The sequence below is a fragment of the Spermophilus citellus genome (genome assembly GCF_964194105.1).
Source record: "Spermophilus citellus genome assembly, chromosome: 6".
Classification (NCBI taxonomy): domain Eukaryota; kingdom Metazoa; phylum Chordata; class Mammalia; order Rodentia; family Sciuridae; genus Spermophilus; species Spermophilus citellus.
Window position 1 is genome coordinate 30,895,137 of NC_138187.1, and position 25,158 is coordinate 30,920,294.

The following is a 25,158-nucleotide window of genomic DNA, read 5'->3' on the forward strand; positions in this document are numbered from 1 at the left end:
GAAGGGGTTTATATGCTAAGCTAGTCAAAGATGGGCAATCAGAATGTACCTGGCCTTTCTCAAAAGCTCTTAACATAGGCTGGGGTTGGGGCTCAGTGGTACAGCGCTTGCCTAGCACATGTGAGGCACTGGGTTTGATCCTCAGCACCACAGACAAAAATAAATAAAATAACATTGTTATGTCCATCTACAACTAAAAGCATTTTTTTTAAAAAAAGTTATTAATATGTCCAAGGTAAGTTTAGAACAAGAGGCCAGAACAAGGGGCCAGAACACAATGTTTGATGACTTTGTTTGTTCTATAAGGTTAGGGTGTGTGCCAGAGTCACCTGGTGGGCAAGATGGTGGTTACAATAAAAAAGACTATTGTCATGTCAAGTGGGATCTCTACATCTGTTTGAGGCTCTGATATTTTCTTCCTGCCAACACTCTTTTTCACCCCCACTTGGGAGCTGCCCCAAGAGCTTGCAAAATCTACAAACCTCAGTCCACTGACCTTCTCTGCCTTTGGAAGAGTTTTTTGATGTTTTTCAAATTCACTGTGAAAAATTCCTTCATGGTTTTCTGGACTTAGCTGTCTTCCTATCCTCCATCCTCACCAGCTGGGTTTGGGGTCCCAGGGGCTCAGCATTCTGCCTTTATCACCAAACAGAAAGAAGGCCTGGCTGTTGTGGGTGGGCAGTGGTCTAAAACTTAGGGAGGCTTTCACAGAGCCAGGACTGTCTATTGTGGTCACAGATTAAGGATCTGTGAAAGTGGAGAGAACTTTGAGGTGTGGGGTCAGCTGGGGAGTCCCACTACTGGGCAGAAGGGAACGGTCTGGTCATTGAGGTCAACAGCTGCCTATTCCTTTCCGGCATTCAGCTTTTTCCTCCTGTTGACCTCCCAGCACTGAAGGAGGCAGACAGAGGATTGCCTTTAGGCCAGAAAATGTGGGAAGGAGAACTTACTAGAAAATTTGGGTAATGAGCCAGAAGGGATCAGCATGAAATAAAACCAAAATACTCCCTCTGCACTCTGGTTTTTTGAGTTGAACTTGTTGCTAAATTGAATCTTTGCTACAGTGGTGACAAATGCTGACTCTTTGTAAATATTGCACATTTAAAACCCGCACATTCTTAAGCCATCGTTTGAATATAGTTTTGTTTCCCTCCAGATTTCCTTGTGATGGTTGGCCCTGGACTAGATTGGATCTCTTCTCTTTATGTCCCGCCGTGTCCCAGGTATTTAGTTCTATGGGGAGCTGTTTTCTTGCTGTTTCTGATGATTTTCTTCTGCTGACCCCTCCTAGAGCCTTCTTCCAATGGGAAAGAGGGAGGGAAGGAAGAAGAAAGATCCCTCCTCCCTTTGTTCTTGGGGTGCAGAGATACTGAACTGCTGTCCTTCTTTCTACTCCCTTCCTTTGGGTGTGCTTGCTCTCTGGGTACCCAGCGGCTCCAGATCCTGGCACACATCATCAACATATGGCCGTGGGAGGAGGCCCGTCTCATCTGGTGGGAAGAGAAGGGACAAGGAGAGCATTGTTGGTGGAATGAAGAAGTGGAATGAGAACTCCTTCTAACCGTGGGGGCTTCTTTCTTGGCACCAATCCTCAGAAAGTTATTGTGAAAGAGAAGTTTGTCTTGGTGCTTTAGGGTCCTGACAGCAGCTTAGAAATCATTAGGCAGAACCTCCTGCCCCCAATCCCAGGACCAACCTTGGCCTCCTCCCCTGATACCCACACTGACCCAGACTATGGACATTTATAAATGGAGCCATTGAGGAATCAGGAGAATTTCATGCAACTTTGAAAAATGTCCCTGTGCACTGGGCCCTGTCCATCTCCCCACTTTCTGCCCCCATTGCAGACATTTAGATAAGGACTTTGGTCACTCTGGCTGGACCATCTGTATAGCACTGAACGGTGGGGGTCATAGCTCTCAAGAATATGATTCCAAGCCTTGAGCAGAAATGTGCTGACCACACCTGACTCAGTGACTCCTCCCTGAGAAGCTGTTTAGCAGAGGGAGAGAATTACGGCTCCAGACTCCAGAACCATCATTGGTTCTGACCCTGCCTCTTCCACTTACCATCTTACTGGCCTTTGCAGGTGAGCTCAACCTCTCCATACCTTTGTTTCCTCATTCACCTATAACATAATGATGCCACTAATACCTACTTTCTAGGATCATAATGAGGGTCGAATTGTAACAGGAACTTAGAATGGCTTTGCTCAAAGCAGTGACTCTTAGGCCTGAAGGTACCCTGTGGGTATCCAAAGTGTAGGATAACGCTTGGTATCTCTGACTTCATTTTGTATCTGTCTCCTTGATCACCTTAAACTTTGGGCCAGGTTCCCACTCAGTTCTGCACATAAGTATGGTAATCATTTAAGGAGTGTTTATGTGGAAATTAATAATACAATGCTGGGCATGGTGTCACACATCTGTAATCCCAGTGGCTTTGGAGGCTGAAGCAGGAGGTTCATAAGTTCAAAGCCAACCTCAGCAATTTAGCAAAGTGCTAAGCAACTCAGTGAGATCCTGTCTCTAAATAAAATACAAAATAGGGTGGGGATGTGGCTCAGTGGTTGAGAGCCCCTGAATTCAATCTTCAGTACCCCCTCCCCACCAAATCCCCAAATAATACAGATTTTTATTTTTATTTTTTTGGTACTAGGGATTGTATTCAGGGGGTACTTAACCATTGAGATACATCTCTGTTTTTGTATTTTATTTAGAGACAGGGTCTCACTGAGCTGCTTAGGGCCTCGATAAGTTGCTGAGCCTGTCTTTGAACTCGTGATCCTCCTGTCTCAGCCTCCTCAGTTGCTGGGATCACAGGTGTGTGCCACCATGCCCGGCTATAATACAGGTTTATTATACTTGGATTTACCCACACTACCTCAGGTCTCTTGATGTGTGAAGTCAAATTTTCAGGGAAATTTGTAGCATCCTGTTTTAGGTTCCTGGAATGGTACCTGAAAGTCTTGGGTCCTTGTCCTTCACCTCCAGGAGCAAACTTCTCACGGGAACTGAATTGCCCCTTCCAGGATCACAGGTAAACATCCTGAGCAACAAGTGGATATCGCCCCCTCAGATGTTAAGGAGTTCTCTGCAGCCACTGGCAGAAAGAGAACTGAGAGAATCATCAACCAGACCACAGTTTGACCAAGACTACCTAATTATGCAGACCTCTCCCCCCCCCGCACCTTAATTCATCCTCTACTTAAACCTAAAGCTCCTGTTGGCACCCCAAAGACAGAGCTGGGATGCTAGGTCTCCCTTTGCCTTCCCAATATGGCCATATAGATTAAAGTTTTCTTTCCTGTTTTTCACTGATTTTTTTCTACTTTTTTTTTTTGTAGTGAGTGTCTGGACCTGGCCTCAGGTCTCTGGCCTAGGATTCTGGTAACAAAATGAGTTAGAATTGGACAAATGCTTAGAAAAGTATCTGGCACATTTTATCGAGTCTTCTTTTTTGCTCTTTCCTGGAGGAGTTTTATTATAATAGACCGCTTCAGTAGGCAGTGTTCATTCTCTGAGTGGGACCAAATGTTTGGATTCAGATCTCTGACAGACGGTCGGAGAGGTATTTGGAAACAGGGACTAGGAATTGAGGGTCCCCTGCTGCCGGCTGAGCCATGTGGGAAGACTCATAGTGTGTTGAGCTTGCCTCTATGCCCTGATTTTAATGAGAGAGAGGAGTTTTAAATGCTCTCTGCCCTCCTCCAGTCTGTACCCACTCTTTGCCCTTGCATAACTTTATAGAAGAATGAGGACAATGATCTAGTGCTATATGTGCTCTAGGAGTCCAGAAGACGCCCAGTCCTGAGTCAGCTATAGGGGAGGAGGAAAGACCCCAGGGTTAAGTCAGGAGATTTGCTGTGCAACTTTGGGAAGGACACTTCACTCCTCTGGGTCTTATATTTCTCTCCCCCTCTCTTTCCTTCTTTGCCTTTTATAGTGCAAAAGAACACACATAGAGGAAGCGATATAAAATTTAAACCTATCACTTAGCAAGTAAGTGTAATGCAAACACTTGTGTAAACAGGGCTCAGATTGAGGAACAGAACATGTTAAAGGAAAAAAAAATCAATGACACTTGTTAAAGCATTGTAAAGAAGATTTCATTCAAGAAGGGGCACTATTGCAATAGGTCCATATGATAGAATTTTGCTGTGGGGAGGAGAGATTGAGAACTTCAAATGCAGTATAGGCCAATGATTATTCATAGCTAAGAGGCAAGGTGGGGGTCAATGGATGGAAAATGACTAAGAGGAGATAGCAAGTATTTCCTAAACCCACCTAAAGGAGTCTCGCTGAAGGCCTTGGAGATTAGGCATCATCCTGGGGTTGGAGGATGGAGCCCGATCAGATAGGAAGAGTTGAGAATTCTTGCTAAACTCATTTATCCAGGCTCCTAAACTCTATTTTATAAGAAAGTGTACATAAGAACCTAGGAGAAGGTTCAGGAGCCTAACAAAAAGTTTGGATAAACCAGGTGCTGTGGTGCTTGCCTGTAATCCCAGCAGCTGGGGAGGCTGAGGCAGGAGGATTGTGAGCTCAAGGCCAGCCTTAGCTATGTAGTGAAGCCCTAAGAAACTCAATGAGATCCTATCTCTAAATAAAGTACAAAAAAGGGCTGGGGATTGCGGCTCAGTGGCTAAGTGCCCCTGAGTACAATCCCTTGTGCCCAAAAAACCAAACAAAATAAAAAAAGTTTGTATAAGTGAAGATCTTTGTCAAATATTTCCAGTTTTACAAAAGTCTTGAGTCCTCTCTTCATTGCCTCCTCTCCCTTTCTGTAGACGTAGCCACTCCTGGTGTTTTATGGTATGACAATTCTTGCTTTATTTGGGGTGTAGCACCTTTGTGGGGAAGAAAACATAACCCAGGAGAAAGGTGTGAAATTTAAGAAGCAACATTGAGGAAATAAGCCAGTAAATATTTCAGTAAGTCTAAATAAGAATGGAGTTAACTATTCCATCCGCAATGCAGAGAGTGGACTAGAGGCAAGCAAATCCAGAGACAGGGACACTAGGATGATGATCCAGTAATTCTGCCTGAAACTAAGTCAAGTGCTGAATTCAAGGCATAGAATTGGCACAGTAGGTAGATGGATAATATTAGTCAGGATGGGGAGGTTGTCAAGGTTGTCAGCCCGGTTTGGGGTTGGGATTGTGAGAAGCATTCTCACCTGTCCAAGGCCAAAGAAAGGACTGAGCATACAAGGCAGAGCAAAAAGCCAGATTTACTTTAATGATAGCTTTGCAAGATCAGTTGCCTAATGGTCAGGGATTCCCATTTGGGTATAATCAGTGTTTTATTCCTTAGAGGACAAGATTCCCTTCCCTGGTTTCTGACTGGCTGAGGACTATGGGGTACATAGTCTTCACCTAGGTTTTATTGACCCTTATTGGCTGTTCTTTTGTGGAGGGAAAGTCCCTTGAATTGAGTGCCTTTTGTGGTACACAGTGTCTCTTTGTTGGTCAGGTGGGGCTTTCTTCTCACCTGTTTGTCAAGGGGCTGTGAATCTTCACACTCTGATATTAACTGTCACTTTTCACTCTGCTTTCCAGCTGCCTTTATAACATCTCAAATCATTTCACATTTAAAGCTATATACTGTATTCTGAAAATGGACCTTAGACTTTCTATTTCTCACAGGAGACAGGGTGAATTGTGGACTTAGTAATTAGGAGATGGAATATGTAGGGGCTGGGGCTGTAGCTCAGTGGTAGAGTGCTTGCTTAGCACGTGTGAAATACTGGGTTTGATCCTCAGCACCACATAAACATAAATAAAATAAAGCTTAAAAATAATATGGAATATGTAAACAGAGGGCTTTAATTTTCTTAAGAGTGTGAAATTACAATAGGCTTATCTTTAAAAGCTTTTGTAAGGCTGGTGATCTGAATAATGTGGAAGCTAACAATATAGTGGTATTTAGAGATTTGTCATCTGTACCAGATTACTTGCTCAAATCCCAACTTTTCAACTCTTGAATAAGTCACTCTATATTCTTCATTTCTCTTCTCTGTAAAAGGAGATAACCTTACATCATAGGGGTGCTATGAGGGGTGATTGAACACCCACACAGAACTTAGAAGATCCATTATTTTCTTTTGTAGTACTAGGGATATAGCATTCCACTCCTGAGCTCCATTTCCAGACCTTTTTATTTATTTGAGACAGAGTCTCACTCAGTTGACTGGCTGCCCTTGAACATGTTAACCTCCTGCCTCCACTTTCCAAGTGGCTTGATGAATATCCATTATTTTAAAGCTCCAAATTACATTAGTGAAACTGGGTATTACATAGAAACACTTGGGATTTCAAGATGCAATGCTTAGGAAGTTCAACATCATATATTGCAAAGTGACTTGCTGGTCTGAGATGCAATGTTTCAAAAACAAAAACAAAAAACAACAACAAATATTAATGTTATGCCATTCTTAAGCCCTATACCCATGTCAAAGTTGCATAAAATTATATGGTTGTCTTAAATTATAGGGAGAGGGAATTGACTTTGGAGAGTGAATATTTTTTGGAAAGGTGTGTTGTGAGTTCTCCAAAGATGAAGGGGTGAAAAAGCTACACTTCAAATCTCAGGTCTAATTTGTCTACTGATTCCTGCCAGATAAATAAAAAAGAAGAGTGTTACAGTTTATATATGGGATGTCCCCAAAAGTTAATGTGTGAGACAATGCAAGAATTTTAAGAGTTGAAATGATTAGGTTATGAGAGGTGTAACCTAGTTGGTGGATTAATCCATTGATATGGATTAACTGGGCAGTGACTTCAGGCAGGTAGGCTGTAGCTAGAGGAAGTGGTCACCGGGGGCATGCTTTTGGCGTTTATATTTTGACCCTGGTGAGTAGAGCTCTGTCTGCTTCCTGGTTTTTCTGTCCTGAGCTGCTTTCCTCTGCCATGTTCTTGTGTTATGATGTTCTGCTTCATCTTTGACTCAAAGCTATGGAGTCAGCTGACCATGGACTGAATCTCTGAAACCATGAACCAAAATAAACTTTTCTTCCTCAAAGTTGCTCTCTTCAGGTGTTTTTTTGTCACAGTGACAAAAAGCTAAGACACTAAAAGATAGGAGAACAAGCAGGTGAATGGAAGGTGATATGGCCCCATTGGAATTGACCTTCTGCCCAGGTAAAAGAGTGTGATACCAGTAATTTTGCTAATAATTTATCCCAAACAAACTGAAAGTAAGGCATAAAATTAATAGAAAAATAATTTGAATATGTGAACTCAGAAAATTTTATTCCCATGGCCCTTCTTAAAAAAAAAGTTAGAGCATAAAATTCAGCTAATCATAACACAAGGAACTGGTTGTCAAATAATACAGTAGAAACCAGAGAAAATGGGAAGATAATGGTTGCAGTAGAGAATGTAGTATACATTTTGTCAAAAATTTGTTACAACTATAACAACTGCATGGGAGAAGGAGAGGGGAGATGATGGGTGAGGTAACACTTGCAAATCAAGGAGTGAACTGTAAGCAGATACTACAGTTGAATCGGGAGTAAAGAAGATGAGATCATTACTTAGAGAGACTGTTTACAGAAAGAGAAGGTATTCTGTGTGAAGTTCAGGTTAGAAGATAACTACTAGATGAAATACAGACCTCCTAAAATGCCTGGCATGGTGCTGCATGCCTGTATTCCCAGTGACTTGGGATCGCAAGTTCAAGGCAGCCTCAGCAATTTAGTGAGGCCTTAAGCAACTTAGGGACACCCTGTTTCAAAATAATAATAATAAAAAGGGCTGGGGATATGTATCAGTGGTTAAATGCCTCTGGGTTCAATTTTCTGTAAGAAAACAAAAGCAAGAAAAAATACAGACCTTTTAAATTTTCAGAAAAGACATACCTGAAACAATGAACACATAGACCACATGGTAAAGGAGTTTCAAAAACTATAGAAATGGGACAAATACAATAAAATAATGAAAAGCCTTGTCAAATAAAAGAAAAATGTATTCATATTAGATATACAAAGCAAAACTCAGCCTTGTGTTCAACATAAAAAGTGTCTCAAAAAGGTTGAAAATTAGGGCCAGGGATGTAGCTCAGCATTAGAGCACTTGCCTGGTGGGTATGAGACCCTAGGTTTAATTTGCAGCACTGGAAGCACGTGCATGTGCACACCCTCACGCGATACACAAAAGTTTTATCAAGCAAAAGAAAAATCACAATTAAGTGGGTGTTAGGCTCATAATATCAAACTAAATTGTACTTAATAAGGTAAAGAAGAACAACTCTATAAAGTGTTCAATTTATATTGAATAGATTTATTGTAATTGTAGGGAGTCTGACAGTGGAAATGTTCAGGGAAGCATTCCCCTGGTGAGCAAACTCCCTGGGGGGTAACAGGCACCCTGTTTCCCACCCTTAGAATGCCTTGCAATCTCTCTTAGGATCTAGTAACATAGCGAGTATATGTACAATGCCTAGCTGGTATGGCAATGCCCTGAGAAGCCTCTATGTAAGAGCCTCATCAAGCCTCGACCTTGATTGCTGGCGTATGGCTCCTGGGAATAAAGGGACTTTCTTGCTTGATAACTACAATGTTTCACCAAGCTCCAGTGCTCCTGGAGCTGCCCACCTAACAGTAACTTCAGACCATGGACTTTCTTGAGAACTGCGCAAAGCTCCTAACATTGCATATTGTAACTCTGAAATGTAACTGCAAAATAAGCAACCTTACTGATACTCTAGACAATAATGTGGTTATGATACTAATGACCTAACGTAAACATAACTGTTAGGACAAGGAGCCCCTCTGCCACCTTCCCTGCCTTTGTACCTTGTATCTGTCTCATTATTATTATTTTTTTTTACAACAAGACACTTTATAAAGTATGCAACTTACAATGAATAGATTTATTGTAATGATGCAAAAAGTAACAATATATATTATATGTATATAATATATATGCAGGAGATAGATAGAGAGATAGGAGTATATTAATAAAAGAAGACTAGTAATTTAGTCTTGTTTTGTCCAACTGGAATTTTTAGTCTTCTGTTTTTCCTACTGTTTTTGTTCAGAGGTCAATTATTGAAGGAAAAGCTATAAAATATTTGTTTCCTGTTGGTTTTATGTATTCCCTGTTGATTTTATGTATACTTGTGTACATCTGTGTATTATATGTTGTATCTACATATATTAGGTACATGGTATCAAAATCTGTTTATAGATAAATGAGTACTCATAAATTTAATAAAAATATCAAATAATTTTTAGTTTACACGACTTAAACATTTTAAAAAAGGTTCAATTTAAATTGGTTAAACATGGGGGCTGAGGCTGTAGCTCAGTGGCAGAGCACTTGCCTAGCATTTGTGAGGCACTGAATTTGATCCTTAGCACCACACAAAAATAAACAAATAAAGGCATTCTGTCCATCTACAACTAAAAAAAATAAAAAAAGTTACTTAAACAGATAAGAGTTTGAGATTGCTTTGTTTCTGTGTCTTAACTAAAAACAAAGTTACTAAAAGTTAAAATTCTAACATATAATTCTATGTGCAAAAAGTGCAAAAAAAGTTTCAGTTGTGTAAATAACATAAAGTATTTCATCTTATTAAGATGGAATAATTAGACCAATATCATTCTAAATGAAGAAAAATTGAAAGTGTTCCCTCTAAAAACTAGAACAAGACAGGGATGCCCCTTTTCACCACTTCTATTTAACCTAGTTCTTGAAACACTGGCCAGAGCAATTAGACAGATGAAAGAATTAAAGGGATACAGATAGGAAAAGAAGAACTCAAATCATCACTATTTGCCGATGATATGATTCTATACCTAGAAAACCCCCCAAAATTCCATCAGAAATCTTCTAGAACTAATAAATGAATTCAGCAAATTAGCAGGATATAAAATCAACATCCACAAATCAAAGGTATTTCTGTACATCATTGACAAATCCTCAGAAAGAGAATCAAGGAAAACCCACCCCATTTACAATAGCCTAAAAAAATACTTGGGAATAAACTTAATGAAAGAGGTGAAAGACCTCTACAATGAAAAGTACAGAATGCTAAAGAAAGAAAGAAGATCTTGGAAGATGGAAAGATCTATTTTGTTATTGAATAGGCAGAATTAATATTGTCAAAATGACCATACTACCAAAAGCATTTTACAGATTCAATGCAATCCCAATAAAAATCTCAATGACATTCCTCATAAATATAGAAAAAGCAATCATGAAATTCATCTGGAAAAATAAGAGACCCAGAATAGCTAAAGCAATCCTTATCAAGAAGAATGAAGCAGGAGGCATCACTATACCAGACCTTAAACTATACTACAGAACAATAGTAACAAAACCAGCATGGTATTGGCACCAAAATAGACCAGTAGGCCAATGGTACAGAATAGAGGACACAGAGACAAACCAACATAATCACAGTTATCTTGTATTAGACAAAGGCACCAAAAACGTATATTGGAGAAAAGATTGTGTCTTCAACAAATGGTGCTGGGAAAACTGGAAATCTACATGTAACAAAATGAAATTAAACCTCTATCTCCCACCATGCACAAAACTCAACTCAATGTGGATCAAGGACTTAGGAATTAAACCAGAGACTTTGTGCCTAATGGAAGAAAAAGTAGGCCCAAATCTTCATCATTTTGGATTAGGCCCCAACTTTCTTAACAAGACTCCTATAATGCAAGAATTAAACCAAGAATCAATATGTAGGATGGATTCAAACTAAAAAGCTTCTTCTAGGCAAAAGAAATAATCAGTAAGGTGAATAGAGAACCTACAGAATGGGAGCAAATCTTTAGAATGAGCACATCAGAGCACCATTATCTAGGATATATAAAGCACTCAAAAGCTAAACACCAAAAAAACAAAAAACAAAACCCAAAAACCCACAAATAACCCAATTAATAAATGGGTACTGAAAAATTGTGCGGCCAATATAGAAAGCAGTATGGAGAGTCCTTGAAAACTTGGAATGGAACCACCATTTGACCCAGCTATCCCACTCCTTGGTCTATACCCAGGGACACAGCCACACCAATGTTTATAGCAGCACAATTTACAACAGCTGAATTGTGGAACCAACCCAGATGCCCTTCAGTATAGATAGGGAAACTTTGGTATATATACACAGTGGAATATTACTCAGCATTAAAAGATAATGAAATCATGGCATTTGCAGATAAATGTATGGGTTTAGAGAATATAATGCTAAATGAAGTAAGCCAATCCCCCAAAACCAAAGGTTGAATGTTTTCTTTGATATGAGGATGCTGATTCATAATGGCAATGGGGGGGGTGGAGCATGGGAGGAATGGAGGCACTTTAGATAGGGCAAAGGGGAGGGAGGGGTAAGGAGGGAGGATGGGGGTAGAAAAGATGGTGGAATAAATTAGACATCATTACCCTAAGTACATGTTTGAAGACATGAATGGTGTGAAAATACTTTGTGTAAACCAGTGACTTGAAAAAATTGTACTCTATTTATATGTAACAGGAAATGAATTGCATTCTGCCATCATATATAACAAATTAGAATAAATAAGTAATTTAATTAAAAATATAATGGAGTAATTAGAAAAATTCAGAAATTTCTTGAAGATTGTTTATGAATGTAAATTTTAAGAAAGGGTCAGCATTAGGAAAGAGATATAAGAAAGTTCTCAGTATGGAAATATAAAAAAGTTAGAAGGGAAAGGAAATGTTTCTGGATAAGGAAGTCTTTTGTATGGTAAAGTGAACAAATTGTAGCATGTCTAAGTAAGTTACACAAGGTTTGTGAAGGGTAAATCTCAAGAGGTTTGTGTGTGATTAAATTGGCTATAATTAGCACAATCAGTTGAAGTTATTTAAGGTTTTTTTCCTGAGGTCAAATATTAATGTATTGATATAAACCAGAATTTAATTCTAAATATGTTCAAGTAACAAGGGTTCCTCAAAACATTTATCTGCTTTTATCTATCAGGATAATTTCTTGTATCTGTTAGGCTTCACTATTTAGGGGAACTAATCTTAAAGGGATTAAGGTTTATACAACTCTGGTTAAACAAACAACTGTCATTTTAGATTATTACACTACTCTACGGATTCTAAAAAATTCTTATAAGTTAAACTTGATTAATACAAGGACATTCATGTAATTGGAATGCTGTTACTAGCTTTTGTATATTATATGTATTCATGTCCTTCAAGGATACAAATCTTTAAAATATAAGGTTTAGGAGAACACTTTACCAAGCTGATGTTTTCCAAACTAAAGTTTTTCATAGCAGTAGTCTCTTTCAGACTTATATAAAAATACCAAATTTAGTTGGAAATTTATGTGATTTAATATTTTGAAATTGGATAAAAATAACCTGCTATCAGTAACTTATATACAATATTTTGTGTTGCTCTTTACACTGGGGTGGGAACTTGAATGCAGTTTTGGCAGGTAACAAGGTGAGTATGATTTATTTAAAGGTTGACAATATGGGATATGAAAACATTTTGCCACTTTTCCACAAAAGAGATTCAAAGCTGTCTTAGCTTGTTTAATTCAGTTTCAGATGTAATTTTAATTATGTTAACTGATATTTATATAGACTCAGGAAATGGTATATGAAAACTTTATACAAATAATATTTGAGAAAGAGGTAATGGTCAGTTTCAGAAATAAAACATCTTACCTAAGATTTATCAAGAGGCCACCTCACTTGAGTTAAGACTCTGCCTCTCACCCTATTCTATGTTAGGATAACCACTCAAGTTCATTTGAAGTTATGTTTAAAAGACAGATTTTAACTGATGTGATTCTGCAATCTGTATACGGGGTAAAAATGGGAGTTCATAACCCACTTGAATCAAAGTGTGAAATATGATATATCAAGAACTATGTAATGTTTTGAACAACCAACAATAAAAAAAAAGAAAAAAAGACAGATTTTATTTTTGATATAAGGATTAATGTGATCTTAAAATAAACAAGGAATATAATATTTAAGTAAATGTTGGGGATTAAAAAATATGTTTCTTGGTTCATAGCTATTATAAAAACTAAATTTTTTTGTGATTTAAAATAAAATATTTAATTGCACATTTGTGACTTGAGTTCATCTATGAGGTAGGAAACCTCCTTCTTACTCCCAATCCCAGTTACAATCTGTCATCATGGTCCAGCTGTCTGTAAGGGGATGGGGTGGGTGCAGGGTTAGGACCCAGGAGCCATCTCAGAGCTGGCCAATGAGTCTGCACCAACATGTTCAGGGGAGAGAGCTCAGACCATGGTTGTATTTGCACTGTTTCAGGGCCTCATTGAAGCCCTCACACAGGGACAGGTCGCTCCGAGTGGTTGAGCAGTCCAGAAATTGCTTGATCTCATAGGAGCAGGACCCCATCTGTAGTGGAGCAGCACTGGTAGGGGCCTGCTGGGCAGCAGGCTGGGAAGGCTCTGAGCTTCCTCCACTGAAGGCTCCAGTCAGGGCACTGCCCATGACATGTCCCATGGCAGAGCCCATGGCTACCCCAGTGGCAGTGGATGCCATCTGTGCCATGAGACCCACCTGGCCCTAGGGGGCAGGAATCAGGGCAGCTGCTGAGGGCGGTGGGTGTGCAGGTGGATGGGCAGAAGGTGCCGCTGGGTGACTGGCTGGCCGGGCGGCCACGCTTCGGCTCCCGCGTGGCATGGTGGTTGTGGTGGGACTTGGATGAGCTGAGTCCCTAAATATGTTTTTAACTCTTGTTAATTTCATTTTGTATTTTTCATGTAAACTTTATGACTCTTGTCTGTCAGGGCTTTACAGAAGTACAACTTCTAATACAATAACCTGAATTAGTTTGAAATAATGAGCCATCACCTATAGGCTAGACAAAATATAAGGCTGACTTCCAGCATAATAGGGACCCCAATTAAATGGAAGGGGTAAACAACTGTAAATATAGACATTAGGGGCTGGGGTTGTGGCTCAGAGGTAGAGTGCTCGCCTAGCATGAATAGGGCACTGCGTTCAATCCTCAGCACCACATAAATATACAATAAAAATATTGTGTCAACCTATAACTAAAAAATAAATATTTAAAAAATTATAGACATTAAATTCAGAACACAGTACTCCTACTTTAAGACTGGTGCAACTGGCCTGCTAGATGATTAAACCCCAAATATGGAGACTAACAATAAGAAAATGAAAGAGCCAAGGAAAATAACCAATATTTGGCTCCTGCCCTCTGAGATCAACTTGGGCCCAGGGAATGATAGGGACTTCCCTAAGAGCTTTATAACTCTGGGCCACATGACCTCCAAATCAGGGGAATCAACAGGATCCTAGAGGACAGGAAGCCAATCAGTGCACATTCTGCACAGAGAAGGGCCATTTGAGAAGGGAATATCCCTGATGCTTCTGAGGGAAGCCACATAGGGTCAGCAAGACCATATTCTAGAAGATGGCACTAGACAAGCTAAGAGGCTTCTCACAAGTTCCCAAAAGTGATCCCCTGAGGATTCTCAGCTTATTCTTAACAGTAGATAGGGACAAGGCCAATATTGACCAACCTTTGTTTTGAACATCTGTCAGGAGAGTTATAACCAAAGCCCAGCTGTGCATGGGCCAGTGTTTGTGGCTAAGGTGGTACAACTTGTGGCAAAGGAGTTAAAGATCATCTGGAAGCTACAACTAAGCAAAGCATATCTGGAAGCCCACTTGCGGCAGTCTGGCTGGGCACAATTCAGGAGCCACTTGTCAAAAGAAACTAACTTTATTTTTAGAACTACAAACGCCAAACAAAACAGCTCCTCAGGAAAAAACCCTCAGAGCCCAACTGCCACCACCGGCTTCCCCAAGCCTCTCACCCCCACACAAACCTCACCACCTCCCACAATCCTCCTGATCTTGAGGCTGATTGGCTGGGTCGTGTGGGCGGAGCCAAAGAAGTCCCCTAATGAGCAGCTCCGTGGAGGAGCCAATCAGCTAGATGTTGCTGGGGCCACTGTGAGCCAATCATCAGCTGGCAGTCTGAAGGGTGGGGAAACAGCCCAATGAACATCACTGCAGAGGAGCCAATCAGCTAGATGTTGCTGGGGCCGCTGTGACCCAATCATCAGCCGGCAGCTGGAAGTTTGCTGGCAGCTGGAAGTTTGCTGGGGCCCATTTGGCTGTGGCTCTCAACATCTCCCCCTCTCTGTTTAAACAACAAGCATGTGGCTTAGGGACCGTGCCTGCCTTAGGTTGTCCAATACTACATATGGTCCTTACCCGTCTTCGGATGAGCTGACCTCAGGGCATCAGCCTCCTGTCTTAGGTTGGTACCATTGTAATTGGATCTTTCCCGCCATTGACTACCGGTCCAGTATACAGCCACACCTGTGGAGAGGTCTTTGTCATGACAAGCAGAAGGGAGGAAGATACACCAAGCCAATTGACGGCTCTTGTTGGAAAAATTGTACAACCGATGACATCATCAGTAAAAATACTCCAACACTACCACAAGTCGCTGCACCAACAGATAGTTCACAATGCATAGAAGTGAGTTCACAATGCATACAAGTGACACATAGTTTAGGCAAGTTCTGCAAGCAGTTCAGTGATGGCTATTGTAGAAACTGTAGATTAGTTTTATCTTTGTCTTCACTGGCACTGGGATGAAGATAGAATTCTAGCAATAATGGCTAAAGAAAAAATTATGTAACATTCCAGAAGGCACTAAAAGAAAACAATTTTCTTAACAATTTACATTATCTTGAAGAGAAAAGAAAACAATTTTCTTAACAATTTACATTATCTTGAAGAAAATTATTAAATATAATGAAAAGGAAAGGTGAAAGTAAACAAACAGATCTGTTAACCCTCTTTTTTGTTTACATATTAAAACAATTCTTAACAGTTATTTACCCAATTTAAATTAAACCATTTAAATCACGTGAATAAAAAAAAAAATATTTGGATCCATTTTTTCATGAGCGCTCATCATATATGATATATGGACATACGTACATTCAAACATATAACACAAAACACAAGTGTGCACACATAATATAATACATACAACACATAACATAATAGTAAAGGCCTTATAACTTTTTACAGGTGAAATCTCCATTGCAATGTTTAAAAACTCTATAGTCAAAAAAAAAAATAGAACTGATCAGCAAAACATTAACCTAGGTCTGTATGAGCTCAAAAAACAAAATAGAACTTCATGATATGGGAAAGGGCAATAATAAAATAGATATTGAAAAAAGCATCCTGGTTCTGTCGCAGATGTAAGGATAGCCAAATTGGAGTTTTGGATATCAGCTGTTATGGATTTGAGCCAAATCATCTTCTTTTTGGTCTGTAGAAATCGCTTTAGTTAATCTCTCTGGAATCCAAATCAGCTGCTGTTCTCCCTGTGGAAATACACAAACAGGCCCCCGACTCCAGACAATCACTGGGTCAGGACTTTAGTTAATCTCTCCGGAATCCAAATCGGCTGCTGTTCTTCCTGTGGAAACACACAAACAGACCCCCGACTCCAGACAATTACTGGGTCAGGACCTTTCCATTGTCCTGTTAGAATATCTTTCCAAAGTATCTTGGGCTTATGTACATTTTTTGGACACATATGCCTTTCTGCAGCACTAAGTCCTGATGAATCCAAATTTAAAAAGTTTAGAGTAAAAGGGTTATTTTAAGTTTATCTTTGGGGAATATATACCCCTTCCCAATTCCGTCTTTTTGCTTTAATAAGTACATTTTAATAGTTTGATGAGCTCTTTCAACTATGCCTTGTCCCTGTGAATTGTATGGGATTCCTGTTATATGAGTAATGCCAAATGATGAGCAAAATTGTTTAAAAGAGGTAGAAGTATAACCAGGGGCATTATCTGTTTTTAACTGTTTTGGAATGCCCACAGTGGCAAAATTTTGTAAGCAATGAGCTATAACATCTTTATTTTTTTCTCCGGCATGAAGGGAGCCCATCAAAAATCCAGAAGAAGTATCAACTGTAACATGCAAATATTTTAATTTTCTAAATTCTGGCAAGTGTGTGACATCCATCTGCCAAATATGGTTAGGTATCAATCCTCTAGGATTGACTCCAAGATTAACTTGTGGTAAAAAGGTCACACAATTTTGACATTGTTTTATTATTTGTCTAGCTTGTTCCTTAGTTATTTTAAAATGCTTTTGTAAAGTATTAGCATTGACATAGAACCTTTTATGAAAATTTATAGCTTCTTCTAGTGTAGAGAAAATATGTATGTCATGTGTAGTTTTATCTGCTAAATCATTGCCCAAACTAAGGGCTCCAGGCAATCCTGTATGTGCCCTGATATGTCCTATAAAGAATGGATCTTTTCTGTCCCAGATTAAACTTTGTATAGTGGAAAACAAAGAGAAAACAGTAGAAGAAGGGGAAATCCTACCAGCATCTTCAAGGGATACTATAGCATTAACTATATACTGACTATCAGAAAATAAATTAAATACAGAATCTTTAAACATCACAAAAGCTTGTAATACTGCATTAAGCTCTACGTTTTGAGCTGATTGTTTGGGTACTAAAAATGTAAAAGTTTGATCAGGTGTAACTATTGCTGCTGTACCATTATTTGACCCATCAGTGAATATATTTGGAGCATTCATGATAGGGGTTTTTCTTGTCATTTTTGGAAAAATTACAGGATGCAATGACCAAAAAGACAATAAAGGATTAGATGGTAAGTGGTTATCAAATGAAACATTAGATTTGCACATGATTATTGCCCAAGTATTTAACTCATTAGCTAATTCATCAATTTGATTCATAGTATATGGAGTAATAATTTTATTGGGAGAAATTCCAAATACTCCCTTTGCTGTTTTTATTCCTTTGAGTATGAACTGTCCTACAGCCTCAGGATACCTAGTAAGAATAGTGTTAGGAGAATAAGATAAATGTATCCATAATAATGGACCTTCTTCCCAAAATACTCCTGTAGGAATATTTTTTGTTAGTAGTACAATAAATAATAAAGGCAAACTTATATCAATTCTATCCAAATGCATATTTTCCATATATGTTTCAATGATTTTTAATGCCTTTCTTGTTTCAGGCGTTAACATTTGGGGTGAATTTGGATCTGATCGACCTTTTAGGATATCAAATAAAGGTCCCAATTCTCCTGTTGGAATACCTAGATAAGGCCTTATCCAATTTATGTCTCCTAATAACTTTTGAAAGTCATTAAGTGATTTGAGTTGATCTACTCATATTTGAATTTTTGGTGGACGGACCATGGTTGAGGATAATAGAACTCCTAAATAATTAATTGGAAAATTTAATTGTACTTTATCTATTGCTATCTCTAGATTATAATTTTTTAATAAATTTGTAAGTGTGGCATAACATTCTAGCAATGTGTTTTTAGTTTGTGTGCTAATAATACATCATCCATATAGTGAAATATTTGTAGTTCAGGATTTTGATTTCTAAGTGGCTGGATTGCTTTGTTAACATAAATTTGACACATAGTTGGGCTGTTAGCCATCCCTTGAGGGAGTACTTTCCATTCATATCTCTGATCAGGACCTTCATGATTCAGTGCAGGGATAGTAAATGCAAAACGTGGACTATCCTCAGGATGAATTGGAATTGAAAAAAAAAACAATCTTTAATATCTATAACTAAAACATACCAAGTTTTTGGCAAAGCAGACAATTGAGGAATCCCCGATTGAGCAGGTCCCATAATGACCATTTCATTATTAATGGCTCTTAAATCTTGCAATAATCTCCATTTACCAGATTTCTTTTTGATGACAAAAATGGGAGTATTATGGGGAGATACAGAAGGTTGTATATGTCCTTCCGCTAATTGTTGTTTGACCAGATCATGCGATACTTGTATCTTTTCTTTAGTCAAGGGCCACTGAGGAACCCATACTGGTCTTTCTGATTTCCATGTAATTTTTATTGTCTCAGTGGCCCTTTGTGAAAATCCAACCCATGTCTGTCTGTTCCTTGATCTATTTGTATTGGTGCTGCTATACCTTGTTTTTGTTTTTCTAATCTTTTTCCTTTCCTAAAACCTTGTCTAGCCATAATAGTGGGTGCATTTTGATTGATATTATTTGTTAATGTCAAACCTAATTGATCTAAGACATCTTGTCCCCATAAATTTACAGGAAGATGATCCAATACATATGGCTATATAGTTCCTTCACATCCTTCAAGATCCTTCCAATCTAATACCATTGCGCTTCTATCGGGATTAGTTGCCACTCCTAGGCCTCGAAGTGTTTGAGTGGCTTGTTGTAATGGCCAATGTTTTGGCCATTCTTGACGAGAGATGATGCTAAGGTCTGCACCTGTATCCAGTAGCCCATTAAATTCATGTCCTTGAATATTTAGTTTTAGCATGGGGCGAGAATCTAAATTTAAAGAAAGCATAGCCCAATCTACACCTGTGGAGCCTAATCCCTTGGAACCTCTTTCTACAGCATGACTGGAAAATTTATCATGTAGGCTTGGTATTATTAGTAACTGTGCTATTCTATCTCCTGGTGAAATTACTGATATACCCTTTGGAGAACTGGCTATAATTTTTATTTCACCTTCATAATCGGGATCAATTGCCCCAGGACTTATCAAAAGTCCTTTTAGAGTAGAAGTGCTGCGTCCCAATAATAAGCCTACTGTTCCTTTGGGAAGAGGTCCTTTTACCCCTGTGGGAATGATTTGAACTCCCATCTCTGGAGTTAGTACTGATCTGGCGGAGGCGCAGATGTCCAACCCTGCGCTCCCTCTGGTTTGTCTGATGAGGGATCTGATGGACAATGTGTCCTGGTCACTACCCTAATGGGGTTGCTGGATTCCTCCAGTGCTCTGTATATTTGTGGTTTGAGGCCCCGGAGCATTGGGGCCCCCTGTCCATTTTTTGGCAACGGAGCCCGATGCCTTTCTCCACGATATTGTGGATAAACACTTGGTCCTTGTTCGTTTTTTGATAATGGAGTACCCTCTATAGTGGTTTGAGAATGGCATTCATTAGCCCAATGTAATGGAGTACCCTCTATGGTGGTTTGAGAATGGCATTCATTAGCCCAATGTCTCCCTCTACCGCATCGTGGGCAAATACCCGGTATTCTACTCCTTTGATACCTAGTTTTGTTAAACCCTCCTCCTATGGGGCAATTCCTTTTAAAAATGTCCTGTTTGTTGACAATTGTAGCATGTTCTTGGCCTGGCATATAAAGCCTGTTTTACTGCAGCTGCCACAATTTGCCCTTGTTCATTATTGTCTCTGGCATCTAAATCCTGTTTTACTGCAGCTGCCATGACTTGCTCTTGTTCATTAATGTCTCTATATAATTTAATATATGTGTTTAAATCTTCCTGTTTCCATGGTCTAATGATATCTCTGCACCAACGATTCGCTTGGTCATAAGCCAGTTGTTTTATTAATGGCATTGCTTGTTCTGTATTCCCAAAAACTCTGGTAGCTGTTTGAATAAGCCTATCTACAAATTCAGCATAAGGTTCATTAGCTCCTTGTATTATCTTAGATAATTGACCTTGTAAACCTCCATGTCCTTGTAAAGTCTTCCATGCCTTAACTGCATCTACAGCAATTTGTAAATGTACACCAGGATCATATGCAATTTGTTGCTGCCAATCCTCATAAGGTCACTTTCCTAACAACATATCTAGATTTCTCTGAGGATAACCAGCTGCTGCATTTCGCCTAGCCGTCTCCTTGCAAAATTCCTCATTGGCAACCTTCCATAACAGGTATTGTCCTCCATTTAGCACAGCTTTACAAATATTAGCCCAATCTGCTGGTGTCATGTTTAAGTTGGTAATGGATTTGACCAAGCTTACAGTGAAGGGTGCTTGAGGACCATAGGTTGTTACAGCCTCTTTTAGCTCCTTCACTGTTTTGAAATTTAAACCCTGGTAAATTCGCTGCCCTCCTACCCCAAATACAGGGCATACTTGAGATCCTGTCTCAGGATCCCAACTATCAACTGTGGGGGTTGGGAGCCTCCTAGCATATGGAGGTGGTGCTGTTGATTGGACACTTATGCCCTCTGGTGATAGAATGCTGTTAGTAGCAGTCTCCTGTAGAGGTGGTGCTGTTGGTTGGACACTTACGCTCTCTGATAGAAAGGTGTAATTAGCAGTCTCCTGTTGTAACTTTTCCCCTGATGACTTTTTCTGCTCTAAACTTCCTTCCTCTGTCTCACTAGCTCGAAAGACCTTCTCTTTTACTTGAATCTTTTCCTCTTTCTGACTAACTTGAGAGACCTTCTCTTTTACTTGAATCAATATGTCTTCTCCTTCCTCTACCTTTGTCTGAACTGAAGGCTTTGGACTAAGCAAACCAGATACGAACGTCCACAATGGCAATATGCCAACTGGCAGAGTCCCTGGGTTGTTCTTTTCTATTCTTTTTAAATCTTCACCATGATGGTCCCATTGTGATATATCTAACAACTCCTCCTTAAAAAGCCATGGGCTACATTTTTGTATTATATCAACGTATGCCCTGACTGCTCTTGATTTTACTGGGAAGCCTCCTTCCTCTAATAATTTACTTAACAGTCTTTCGGTTTGTTTTTTTACTAATTTCTGATCCCGTATTTCTACTATAATACAACCCAACAAGATGATGCCAAACAAAACCGAGACAGAATGCAATAAAAATGGAACCACACAAAATCATTATATCAGCCTTTCTATCCTCCTGAAATGTGTATCCGTCCTTTCTCCCTATCTGTTCCTCAGACGCAAATAGTTTTTCCTCAGATGTGAGCGGTTTTTCTTCCGTCTCATTCATCTCCAGGGACAGGCAAGTTAAAACAAAAATGAAGCAAAACAAAAGAGGAAACTTAGAATGGCTATCCATCCTCTCACCCTGCCCTCAGGGGCGAGCAGTTTACTTACCCTCAGTCGCTCCCCATGGGAGCCACCAAATGCCGCAGTCTGGCTGGGCACAATTCAGGAGCCACTTGTCAAAAGAAACTAACTTTATTTTTAGAACTACAAATGCCAAACAAAACAGCTCCTCAGGAAAAAACCCTCAGAGCCCAACTGCCACCACCTGCTTCCCCAAGCCTCTCACCCCCACACAAACCTCACCACCTCCCACAATCCTCCTGATCTTGAGGCTGATTGTCTGGGTCGTGTGGGCGGAGCCAAAGAAGTCCCCTAATGAGCAGCTCCGTGGAGGAGCCAATCAGCTAGATGTTGCTGGGGCCGCTGTGAACCAATCATCAGCTGGCAGTCTGAAGGGTGGGGAAACAGCCCAATGAACATCACCGCAGAGGAGCCAATCAGCTAGATGTTGCTGGGGCCGCTGTGACCCAATCATCAGCCAGCAGCTGGAAGTTTGCTGGCCTCTGGAAGTTTGCTGGGGCCCCTTTGGCTGTGGCTCTCAACACCCACCTACACTGGATCAAATATTGCCAAATGCTTTGTTAATTACTAGGTCTAGCCCTATTAGACAGACAGAATTCTCCTATCATGAGATTCCTCATGGGTGTCCTCTTCCCATTATAAGAGGTATTGAGACCTAAAAATTAAACAATGTTACGCCTACCACTTTAAACTAGGAGATGCTATTTAGGTAAAAGAATGAAATGTCCAACCCCTAAAGCCTCTTTGGAGGGGTCGATTCACTGTCATTTTATCTATCCCTACTCCAGTGAACATGGCCAAGTGGCTTCTTAGATTCATCACAGCAGGGTAAAACCAGCCTCATATGATTGGGAGTACATTCCTGATTCAGCTGCACCATGAAAGTTGAACATCCAAAATAAACAAGGGCAGCCCAGAGGCCCCGAGGACAATAGCCCTACTTTGGTCACTCTGGGAGTCGACTATGCATGGCAGAAGCTTGAGGAACCAACTGCTAACTGAGATAAATGGACTGCTCTTATTTTCTGTATTGGTCTATTTACTGTGATGCTCCTTTTGGCACTTCCGTTCTGTCCCTGCATCCTTAACATACTGATGTTACCGCTGTTGACCGGTGACGAGTCCTTGCTTCCCCGATGTTGAAGAATAACACCAAAGAAGCACGCCGAGGCAAGGTCAGAGTAGAAATTAGAAGTTTATTAGAGGACAGAGGAAAAGACTTCTCCCGGAGGAAGAAGGGGACCCAAGAGGTGGAATCCAGTTGGCGGGCAAATGTGTTCCCCTTTTTATAGGTTTGGTGATGGAATGTAGGTGGGAGGGGTTGGGACACAGGTGGGCCAAAGAAGTCATCTGGGCAGGAAGGACTTCATTATCATTTCTTTGGGATGCGGTATCTTTAAGTTTGTTGGGGGCTGTTCATTAACACTTCTTTGAGGTGGACTTTGGCCTAGGTTTTTTTCAGGACTTCATTAACATTCCATTGTCCTGTGTTTTCCCTGAGTCATTCCCAGCATGGCCTCCATTTTAGATTTCACTCGGTATTAGACCCGATTTACCTAACTACACTGACTACCTAACTTTAAATCTGGCTTCATTTTCCCCTCTAATTTGGGGAACTCCTTACTGCTGTAAGGAAAGGGGGCGAAGACCGTTCTGGCTTCTTCAGGCTGATAAAAGGGGCGATGTTGGGGCAAGCAGTTTGGAGTCCCCTTTTAAAAATCGGGTCTATCGAGTGGTCCATGATAGAAGTCCGATTGAGAAGTAATAGGCTGGAGGGCCATTTGAGCGATGGGCAGTCTATAAGAGAAACAAGAATTCATTAATATTGGAACCATATTGATGCAGCAATAAATACCACAGCACAGGAATATGCCAATAAGTATGATACCAAAGACAGAGACTAACAATGTTTTCCACCAGGAAGTACCGGAGAACCAGGAGCTAAGATATGGTTCCCATGACAAAGTTGGTGAGGACATGGCTTTTATCTGTGTATGTAAATTTTTAAGGATATTTGTCACATTGCCAGAATTGTCAGGGATGTAAACACAACATTCAGTTTTAATAATAGCACAAGTACCACCTTGGGCTGCAGTGAGGACATTTAAAGCCATTCGATTTTGTAAGATGGCCTTCCTCATAAGTGTTATTTCAGTATTAAGGAGAGAGATACTTTCCTCAACATCATGGAGGGCAGTTTGAGTATAATTGTTTAAAGTCTCCACATGCCACATTACATCTTCTAAACCAATTTGTGGGATAAACAAAGAAGCTAGATGATCATACCAACAAAACACAGATCGTCCCTATCTGTGTTTGAGATTGAGGAGGTTTGCTGGCTGTGTTATATTTGGGGTCCATCTCCCCTGCATCCAGGGGTACCCAATTGTACACCTTCCTATCCAGCCTGGGGGAAGCCAGGGCCATAGGTTAGTTCCACATATCCATTGAGTCCCATTGGGTGCTGGCCAAATAGTTTTGGGTCTAGAAAGCCAATTTGTTCCAAACCAATCATTGGCTTGTAAAACTATAATTTTTTGACATTGTGACTCTGGGGTTCATCCTAATTCTCGAGTAGCATTAGGCCATGTGTCATAAGTATGGTTTCGCTGTTCCCAACAGAGTGGGGCCTTTTGGTTTAAATGCCCAATAGTGGGAGTGAGCCATAAATCTCCGTCCCGAATTTGATAATAACCATCTTTGTACCTGTGACATATTGATGGTGCAGGTAGTGGGAGGAGAGAATTAGATGGGCCTATATGGGATTTAACAGTAGTGGACGTCTGAAGGTTGGTCTGGTTTAAAGTGAAAATCTTTCCATGACCAGGTTGTGATAAAGTTTCATTTATAGGCCATAAATTAACATCTGCACGAGAGGCGTTTTGTAAATAGGGTCTTTCTTTCTTTTGTTGTAACATTAAGGATTGTAAATTTATCCAGTCCTTTCCTTGTAATGGGGATACCCACCAAGGTAGTCCAGAAGTGCTGGAAAGGGGTAATAGTCCACATATCCAGTAATTATCTTTCTGTAACCTAATAGCATACTGTTGAGCCCACATTAGAAAAGAGTTAGCTTTAGTTGGTCTGTTTATGGTAACAAGGAGAAAGAGAAGGAAAAGTTTACATATCACCATTTTCTCTGCGGAAGAGATATTTTAGGTCCTCTACTGGAGTGCAGGAGTATCGTTCCTCAGTTTCTTGGGAAGAAGAAGTCTCTTTGGGTATCGGCTCAGGATGGCAGGCCTTAATCCGAGAGTGGTGGATCTAATTCTCTTGTCTCAGCACCTTTACTGCAGAAGGGGTGGATAAGAT

At 40.1% G+C, this 25,158-nt stretch overlaps 1 protein-coding gene and 1 pseudogene across 3 annotated transcripts in view; one reads left to right on the plus strand and one right to left on the minus strand.

Moving 5' to 3' along the window:
* The first annotated feature begins 2,011 nt into the window (after nucleotides 1–2,011).
* Nucleotides 2,012–25,158, plus strand: part of GJC3 (gap junction protein gamma 3) — a 38,723-nt gene continuing 15,576 nt past the window's right edge. The window contains exon 1 of one of the 2 annotated variants that reach the window (XM_081299891.1): nucleotides 2,012–2,089. The gene's annotated coding sequence lies outside the window, so the exon portion shown is untranslated. The remainder of the gene's footprint in view (nucleotides 2,090–25,158) is intronic. The other variant, XM_081299890.1, reaches the window with a different exon arrangement.
* LOC308652067 (coiled-coil-helix-coiled-coil-helix domain-containing protein 2-like) lies at nucleotides 13,089–13,680 on the minus strand (annotated as a pseudogene). Its single transcript has one exon. The product of its transcript is annotated as a coiled-coil-helix-coiled-coil-helix domain-containing protein 2-like (transcript).